This window comes from Bison bison, unplaced genomic scaffold (assembly GCF_000754665.1).
Source record: "Bison bison bison isolate TAMUID 2011002044 unplaced genomic scaffold, Bison_UMD1.0 scf7180017864136, whole genome shotgun sequence".
Taxonomy (NCBI): Eukaryota; Metazoa; Chordata; class Mammalia; order Artiodactyla; family Bovidae; genus Bison; species Bison bison.
Window position 1 is genome coordinate 4,998,306 of NW_011494708.1, and position 10,397 is coordinate 5,008,702.

A 10,397-nucleotide genomic window follows, 5' to 3' on the forward strand; every position below is an offset into this window, starting at 1 on the left:
AAACTACCACACAATTGCACTCATCTCACATGCTAGTAATGCTCAAAATTCTCCAAGCCAGGCTTCAGCAATACGTGAACCATGAACTTCGAGATGTTCAAGCTGGTTTTAGAAAAGGCAGAGGAACCAGAGATCAAATTGCCAACATCCACTGGATCATGGAAAAAGCAAGAGAGTTCCAGAAAAACATCTATTTTGGGTTATTGGCTATGCCAAAGCCTTTGACTGTGTGGATCACAATAAACTGTGGAAATTCTGAAAGAGATGGGAATACCAAACCACCTGACCTGCCTCTTGAGAAATCTGTATGCAGGTCAAGAAGCAACAGTTAGAACTGCACATGGAACAACAGACTGGTTCCAAATAGGAAAAGGAGGACGTCAAGGCTGTATATTGTCACCCTGCTTATTTAATTTATATGCAGAGTACATCATGAGAAATGCTGGGCTGGAAGAAATACAAGCTGGAATCAAGATTGCCAGGAGAAATATCAATACCCTCAGATATGCAGATGACACCACCCTTATGGCAGAAAGTGAAGAGGAACTAAGAAGCCTCTTGATGAAAGTGAAAGAGGAGAGTGAAAAAGTTGGCTTAAAGCTCAACATTCAGAAAACAAAGACCATGGCATCTGGTCCCATCACTTCATGGCAAATAGATGGGGAAACAGTGGAAACAGTGTCAGACTTAATTTTTTTGGGCTCCAAAATCACTGCAGATGGTGACTGCAGCCATGAAATTAAAAGATGCTTACTCCTTGGAAGGAAAGTTATGCCCAACCTAGATTGCATATTCAAAAGCAGAGACATTACTTTGCCAACAAAGGTTCATCTAGTCAAGGCTCTGGTTTTTCCTGTGGTCATGTATGGATGTGAGAGTTGGACTGTGAAGAAGGCTGAGCATCGAAGAATTGATGCTTTTGAACTGTGGTGTTGGAGAGGACTCTTGAGAGTCCCTTGGACTGCAAGGAGATCCAACCAGTCCATTCTGAAGGTGATCAGCCCTGGGATTTCTTTGGAAGGACTGATGCTAAAGCTGAAACTCCAGTACTTTGGCCACCTCATGCGAAGAGTTGACTCATTGGGAAAGACTCTGATGCTGGGAGGGATTGGGGGCAGGAGGAGAAGGGGACGACAGAGGATGAGATGGCTGGATGGCATCACTGACTCAATGGATGTGAGTCTGAGTGAACTCCAGGAGTTGGTGATGGACAGGGCGACCTGGCATGCTGTGATTCATGGGGTCGCAAAGAGTCGGACACGACTGAGTGACTGAACTGAACTGAACTGAGGCAGTATTTCCCAATTATTCTATTGTCAAATATCAAAAAGTTGGCAAAGTATTCTGTTGGCAAGGCTGTGGGGAAAACAATAAGCCATATATTTCAAGTTCAGTTCAGTTCATTTCAGTAGCTCAGTCGTCAGTCACTCGGTCGTGTCCGACTCTTTGCGACCCCATGGACTGCAGCACAATAGGCTTCCCTGTCCATCACCAACTCCCGAAGTTTACTCAGACTCATGTCCATTGAGTCAGTGATGCCATCCAACCATCTCATCCACTGTTGTCCCCGTCTCCTTCTGCCTTCAATCTTCCCCAGCATCAGGGTCTTTTCAAATGAGTCAGCTCTTCACATCAGGTGGCCAAAGTATTGGAGTTTCAGCTTCAACATCAGTCCTTCCAATGAATATTCAGTACTGATTTCCATTAGGATTGACTGGTTTGATCTCCCTGCAGTCCAAGGGACTCTGAAAAGTCTTCTCCAACACCACAGTTCAAAAGCATCAATTCTTCGGTGCTCAGCTTCCTTTATAGTCCAACTCTCACATCCATACATGACCACAGGAAAAACCATAGCCTTGACTAGATGGACCTTTGTTGGCAAAGTAATGTCTCTGCTTTTTAATATGCTGTCTAGATTGGTCATAACATTTCTTCCAAGGAGCAAATAGGAATGCAAAATTCATTCAACCTCAATGTAGAGAAAGTAGGCATTACCTGGTTAAATTGTATCTATTTGTCTCAGGAATCCTACTTGAAGAAAACTGTCTTAAAGAAATGTGAAAAAAAGAGCAAGTGACTTTCATAAAGTTACATATTATAGCACTTTAATAGCACAAAGACTAGAGGCAATCCAAATATACATTAATAGAGAATTATTGTTTTGCCCCACAATGAAATCATATGTTGTTGCAAAAGGAGATAGAATTCTATTCATTCTATTCATTAATTTGTTCATTGCAAAAGGAAAGAGTTAAATTTTTACACTTTGATATGACACAATCTCCAGAATATATCATTAAGTGAAAATAGGAAACTGCAAAAAGCATAAATAATGTGCTCCCTTTTGAGGAAGCATGTGAGTATATGCTTACCTTTGCAGAAAGAAAAAAACTTACTGAAATTCAGCTGTTAATGTCATTCTGGAAGATCAGTATCATGCATTTCTAGATAGATAGGTAAATGGACTCTGTGGGAGAGGGAGAGGGTGGGAAGATTAGGGAGAATAGCATTGAAACATGTATAATATCATGTATGAAACGAGTCGCCAGTCCAGGTTCAATGCACGATACCGGATGCTTGGGGCTGGTGCACTGGGACGACCCAGAGGGATGGTATGGGGAGGGAGGAGGGAGGAGGGTTCAGGATGGGGAACACGTGTATACCTGTGGTGGATTCATTTCGATATTTGGCAAAACTAATACAATATTGTAAAGTTTAAAAATAAAAAAAAAGAAAAAAAATAAATGGAGAGGGAGGTAGAGAGATACATGGAGAGATTTGATATAAGAAATTATGCCAGAGTGGAAGAGCTGGCTAAGCAAGTCCAAAATTTGTAAGGCTAGCAGAAGGGAAGATTGTGGTGCAGCTAGAGCCCACAAGCCTGAATTGAAGTTGTAGTCTACTCAGAGACAGTCAGGAAAGGAAGATGCAGAGAGGGGAGAGGGGTTATAGATTCATTTGCTATTCAAAGTCTCATTTATCAGGAAAAACAGACTCCCATTCAAGGTCTTGCCTGATTAGGTCAGGACTACAAAATATGATAGTTTTAGCTAAAAGTTAACTGTTAGAGACTAGCTGCATCTACGGAATTCCTTTAGAGTAATCACTTGTGCTTGATTGAATAATTGGGAGGCAGCAGGCAGAGGCTGTGAAATGCCCCTGGCCCTCCATTCCATCCTGGTAGTTTAGTCAATTTGGCTGAGTCAACACATTGCAAGCTTGTCATAGGGCCTGAAAGTTGAATTAAAAACATTTGTAATAATTATTCTGCATCAATATGATAATGTGTTTTTGAGGGTCTCCTGTTTCATGAGAGCTGAGTCTACCTTGACAATTTTTGCCCAGGGTATGGAAGAAACTCTCAATCTGGCTTCCTATGAACCAATTACAAAGATGCATTGCTACTTTGGTCTAATCACTACAGATTGAAATGAATGAAAAACTGATTTTCAAATCTCAAGCTATATTTTGAGGTACCGAGATTACAGGGTTCAAAGAGAGACCACTGGCCATTCTCAACAAGATTGATACTTTTTATTGGTAACCTGAACACTTCAAAATCATTCATAGAATCAAGGTTTTCCACAGTTTGGTGACAAAGTACCTTGAACTTGACATCAGTGGAACCCATTTGAAACAGTTCAAGTCACATTTCATGAACATTTTATTCTCAGTCTTTCTTCTTATTTTTCCATCACAGTGACAACTAATATCGACTGAAATCTGACAGGACATTTAAATGCTAAGTACATTCATTTCATGTTAAATTTCCATAACGTCTTGGTTGCTGAATTATGTACTATATTTGTACTGATTTTCTGAAAGCTAAGCATTGCTGGCCTACCCAAGATAATTTGCAGGCCGTTGGTCAATTAAAGAGAAACCCAATGATTGCATGTAATGATGGTTTCCTTTAAAATATGATGGCCTAAGGAAATTAGAACAGAATGAAATTAGCTTCCTTGCTCAGTAACTTATACCCTTCTCTTTCCTCAGTGACACAAATCAGGAGCAGTTCGGTCATAAGAATTACCTAAGTGAATGAAAAGTTGAAAATTGGTGATTCTGGGTAAAACTGGAGAAACTTTGTGCCTCCACTACAGGGAAGAAAGAAGCAAGGAAAACTCTATGGTGATTTGGAATCTGACTTTCAGAGGAACTCTTTTATTATCGAACTCCTATTCACCCAGCTTTCAGTTGAAAATGTCATTATTTTCAAAGGAGAACATAGTATTGCATGCTTATTCTGTATCAGTGGTGATCTTGAGGGCGACTCCGCATTCTATTACATAGCCAGGGATCCATGACTGGAAGGCATTTAGAATGCTTAGAGTCAATTGGATCACTAGCTTTCAAGCACACATATTCTCTTTGCAGAAAGGTGAATTTTTTAAACACTACCTGGTAAATATTAGGCTAGGTTTTCAGGTGCAGAATGCAAAATTTAAAGCTAACTTGGTAGTTTTTTATTTTTATTTTTGAATAAGAATAGAGTAAAATACGTCAAGAGTATTAAAAAGGATTGATCTTGAAATCTGAACAATGTGAGACCAAGAATAGATATATTCTCTTCTTTTTAACATTGGTTTAATTATATAAACATAATACTTTTACTTGCACATAAAGGTATTTGAGACAGCCATTGGTTTAACTTAAATACCTACTCCTTTACAATGTCCTATTTACCTGAGAAATAGCAGTGGTATATAAACATAAAAGTAGTGAAAGAGAATAATGCGCTGATATTAAAAATACTGAAAATAAATCACTTGACTCATAATATACTGCCTTTTTCTCGTCAGTAGTTCTTCAATGTTTTAAATTTGTGTTTATTAAAATAAAAAGTAATATTGAAAACAGTGATTATCACTATCACTAAGTTTTTGGATTCTTTTTAATTAAAGCAGTTTTACACCTTTCCTTGAGGGGAAAAAAAAAAGCAGGGGTGCAGAAAATAGTCTGAATAATAGCTTCCTAATAGCTGAATTATTCTTAAATACCTTTCTTGACTATCTTTTTGCATTCCCCCTCTCCACACCTTTCTTTCTGGCCAAGTATGCCTGTGGGATCTAGGAAATCACTAACACCATTAATGATTGATGACAATGAAGTAGACTGTCAGTTATCTCCTAATCATTTTCTTCCTTGCTAGTTTATCCCTTGTTTCCTTTGAGTAGTTCAAGCGTGGACAAGATGTTGTACTTCACAGAGGTCTCTGATTGCCTTTTAAAGTTCTATTTGCTTTAAACTTTAGGGCACTAGTCATCTTTTTAAAAAAGCAAGCATTGTAAAAGTTAAAAAATAAAATAAAATTTAAAAATTAAAAAAAAAAGCAAGCATTGAACTAGTAACATAAAATGCACCATTTCATTGCATTTTATTTTGCCTCTTTGAAGAGTTTCTGCAAATGCAAATAACTCCAGTAAGTCATCATAACGAAATCAGAGTTTGTTTACCAAGGAAAATTCCTCCAGTTTTGGCAGAAGAGTCTTCACAGAGTGTCAGTGATTACCCTGTGAATGTTCCACAGTCCAATGTCTGGCATTCTCATATTGCAACACTGAAAACTTGACTTGTCAGTTTCCCAATGATGGATTTATCATAGGTACAGATTCACATTAACCATGTCCAAGGACTGATAACAGTGTCAGAAGGTGCTGTAAAACAGAATCCTGTGAAACTCTATACAGACCATATTTTCTTCCTGAAAGTAGGCCCACAGGGGAAGCCAGGTTATAAAAGGAGTTTGTTGTTAAATAGGGACTCAGGATAAAGCATATATGATGACTGAAGTTTTTGCAACAGGCATAAATTATGAGAACACTCAGAGTAAATTGACCACACTGCTTACATCCACGGTCTCATTGGGAATTTCCTTGTCCAGGGAATTGTTGTTACATGGACTGCAGTCTACCAGGCTCTTCTGTCCTTGGGCTTCTCCAGGCAAGAATACTGGAGTGGGTTGCCATGCCCTCCTCCAGGGGATCTTCCCCACCAGGAGATTAAACTTGTCTCCTGTGTTTTCTGCATTGTGGGCAGATTCTTCACCCACAAATCCACCAGGGTAGCCCTGCCCAGGGAGGAGGAGACTCCTTCCTTTTATGATTGGACTGGCACTGCCAAACTCGCCTCAGTGACATTGCTTTTTCAAGCGATCAACAGTGATCAGCGGCCATCCTCTTTGACAATTACCTTTAAATTTCTGTGTATTTAGTTATATGATTATAAGGCCCAGCTGGCTTAGAAGCCAGTCTCCTGAAGATAGTTTACCTCTCTGCTCTGCTCTATTTGTGTATGCCTTTTAAATTTAACAACAAATTTTTTAAAACTTCTTTCACAAATGTGGGAGGCTTACATCTCTTATGGCATGCCTGATTACTGAGATATAGGGGTAGAGATTCGAGGCTTTTAGAATTTGTGCTTTCCTTCATTCATGGGTTATATAAATGTAAACAGCTTCAAAAATATATTAAAAATATCAGAAATATCTGCTGCTTTAGAACTTCCAAGGCTATTATTGTAAAGATATTTCAGATGATATATTTTTCTGACACTTCACTAAGAAAATGAATTTGTTAAAATGAGTATTTCCTCTTTCTTAAAATATAGTAAAATATATAAAATTACATTATTATGGAAGTAAATCAGTTTAAAATTATTACCATGTTATTCTTTTAATATGAAAATATATCTTCTGTACCTAATCTTTATATATTGAGTGTGATTCTGACCTTGAGTGTGAAGTTGAGGAGATAATTTAATAAAATATCTTCATTTGAATTGTGGGATAACTTCTCATCTTTTGATTAGTGATTACTTCTAGGAAGACTTTAACAGCTATTTGAACAACTATGAGAGTGATGTTTTTCACAGAAGACAACTGGCCAGAGACATTATACATAATGAGATATGGAAGTTATTTTCATCTATTTCTTTCTTTCTTTTTTTAATTTATATTGAGTGCCTCCTCTAGAAGTACATGCTAGCTTCTAGAGCTACACTGCCTGATATGGGAGTTTCCAGCTACATGTGACTATCCAGCACCTAAAATGTGATCGTGCAAACTAAGAAAGTAAATTTTTAATTTTATTTAATTTTAATTAGTAAAATAAAAATACTTGAAGCAGTATAAAAATTTTCAGTGATTATATATTGAAATGACAATGTTTTAGATATATTAGCTTAAATAAAATACATGATTAACATAGTATTATCTGATTCTTTTTACATCTTTCATGTGTCTACTAGGATATTGAAAACCCATGCTTCTATATTTCTATTGAACAGTACTGTTCTGCAGCTTCTGTGGTGAATAAATAAATATGATCCTCACTATCATGAAACATTATGTTTTATTATAAAAATTAGATATGGGAGATTCCTTTTGATTATTAATGTTAACAATGAAAATTGCACCAAAAATGAGTAGCTGATGAAATAAATTGAGTTGAAAGTAAATAACGAATATTTCAATTCTGTACTAAAAAATATTCTCTAAGAACCTATGGGATCTTAACTACATAGATGAATGAAATTTTACTCTTTCATGTAGTTCTCTTGTGGTCCACTTTATGATGGCATATTAGCCGTATTTTTGATGGAAAGAAAGTCCATTATTTTATAGAAGAGTTTGTTTAATTATTTTAATAATTCTGTGTGATAAGTATTACTTCTATTTTGCAAAAGAAGAAAGGCTTTTGAGAGATTATTCAACTTTTAAAAATTTATACAAAAGTGATGAACAGAGCAAGGAAGCAAACTGATATTATTCATTTCAAACTTCAAATCTTTCTGCTATCAAATATCAGGTCCCTTGAAGCTGAAGAGGGCCTTGCAATGCTATCTTAAGAAAATAATACTCAACTTTCAGCTTCTGGTGCAGGGCACTCACACAACATAGGAAATGATTTTGACTTTTCCCAGAAAAGGAGTTCATCTTCCTCCCTTCTGGGATTGCTGGTTATCATAACCAGTTAGCCACAGTGAATCTCCTAATAATATTCTCATTTTTATTTCTCTTTGTCAAAGGCCCCTGCTATAGGCTGAATTAAGGACAGTAGTAGGTACTCTTAGGTTTAGATACTGGAAAGAATAAGTTAATGGAAGCATTTTTCTCAGTATAATCTGTCACTAGGAAAAGCATCTAAACCAAAGAACTGAGTCACAAATTCCAGAATGCTGATAGTGCAGATAGATACTGATGACCTCATGAAAACAGACTCCTTCAATCCAGACCAGGAAAACAAACTTAATTACCTGATACTAAAATAAGTTATGGGTGAAGATGCTCAAAAGGCACAAACTTCCAGTTATAAGATAAATATGTGCTTAAAAAATAAAGCATAAAATAAGTAATTCAATAATGACTAATATTCTACTTAATTCTTAAATGAATTTCTGAAAAATATTTTCTAATCTTAATTTAAAATTTCCAATACAGAATTTTCAATTTAAACTCCATACTTACATAAACTAAAATCAAATCCCTCAGATTTCAGGAAAAAAAAAATTTAGGAAAGATCTTTATATAAATAAATCATCAGAAAAACAAAAATAATGCTCTGGAAAATAATGTCATATACTTATTAGTCTAACAAACTCTTCAAAACAATATTTAATTATTACAAAAAAATTTCTGTATTAGGCACCTTTATTTTTCATAGCTATATTGTTATTTTTGTAGATTGAGTAAGAAGCTATTCTCCTTTTCACCAGGACAAAGTTGAATAAATCAGTGATTTAACTGACCTGGCCACAGATCTTATTTATTTATTTAATTATAACAAAAGTCCTTTACTGAAGAATAGGTATCATCTTCCCACATGGTCAAATGGAGTAAAATATCAAATTAATGAAATTCAATTAGAAAGATCAATTAACAAAGTTATGTGTGCATTAGAGAGGACTTAAACCAAGTCACAACTATAAAACCTCTTCCACCCTAAGACACACTAACAATAAATGATGCCACGCTGTCTCATCTCATCAAAGAAATGAACAAGTGAATATTTCCTATAATTGGCTAATTCCCTAACAAAAACATCATTCACTGATTTTGAAGTATTAATGTTTAATTTTATGGTGTATATTTTGTAAATGCATTTTCTTTTTAAAATTCTTTTATTCCTGAGGTTTCTTTTTACATTAGGTAACTCAGAAAAAAGGCTTATCAAAGTTTGTGAGTTGAGATAAATCACAAAAACAAGTTTCTGTTTGAGTTTGTGGATTAGTCTCACTGAAGGAAAACGTGGATATTTTCACAACCATGTTAAAAGAAGATAGGCATTTAACATTGGAGAAAAATAAGGAAAAAAACCTGTTTTCACTTCCTAAAGAAAAGCTTTTCAATCGAGCAATCTCACCATAATTAAAATCAGGCAGGTAAATACAGTTGCATTTTTAAATTGCATCCATCTTTCACTAAAATCAAAACAAAACTACTTCTCACTGGCCTTAATATGGGACCACTATAGATAAGAAAGTCTTCCTCAGTGATCAATGCAAAGAAATAGAGGAAAATAACAGAATGGAAAAGACTAGAGATCTCTTCAAGAAAATTAGAGATACCAAGGGAACATTTCATGCAAAGATGGGCTCGATAAAGGACAGAAATGGTATGGACCTAACAGAAGCAGAAGATATTAAGAAGAGGTGGCAAGAATACACAGAAGAACTGTACAAAAAAGATCTTCACGACCCAGATAATCACGATGATGTGATCACTGACCTAGAGCCAGACTTCCTGGAATGTGAAGTCAAGTGGGCCTTAGAAAGCATCACTATGAACAAAGCTAGTGGAGGTGATGGAATTCTAGTTGAGCTCTTTCAAATCCTGAAAGATGATGCTGTGAAAGTGCTGCACTTTCACAGATGCATTTGAAAGATACTGCACTCAATATGCCAGCAAATTTGGAAAACTCAGCAGTGGCCACAAGACTGGAAAAGGTCAGTTTTCATTCCAATCCCAAAGAAAGGCAATGCCAAAGAATGCTCAAACTACCACACAATTGCACTCATCTCACATGCTAGTAAAGTCATGCTCAAAATTCTCCAAGCCAGGCTTCAGCAATATGTGAACCGTGAACTTCCAGATGTTCAAGCTGGTTTTAGAAAATGCAAAGGAACCAGAGATCAAATTGCCAACATCTGCTGGATCATGGAAAAAGCAAGAGAGTTCCAGAAAAACATCTATTTCTGCTTTATTGACTATGCCAAAGCCTTTGACTGTGTGGATCACAATAAACTGTGGAAAATTCTGAAAGAGATGGGAATACCAGACCACCTGATCTGCCTCTTGAGAAATTTGTATGCAGGTCAGGAAGCAACAGTTAGAACTGCACATGGAACAACAGACTGGTTCCAAAGAGGAAAAGGAGTATGTCAAGGCTGTATATTGT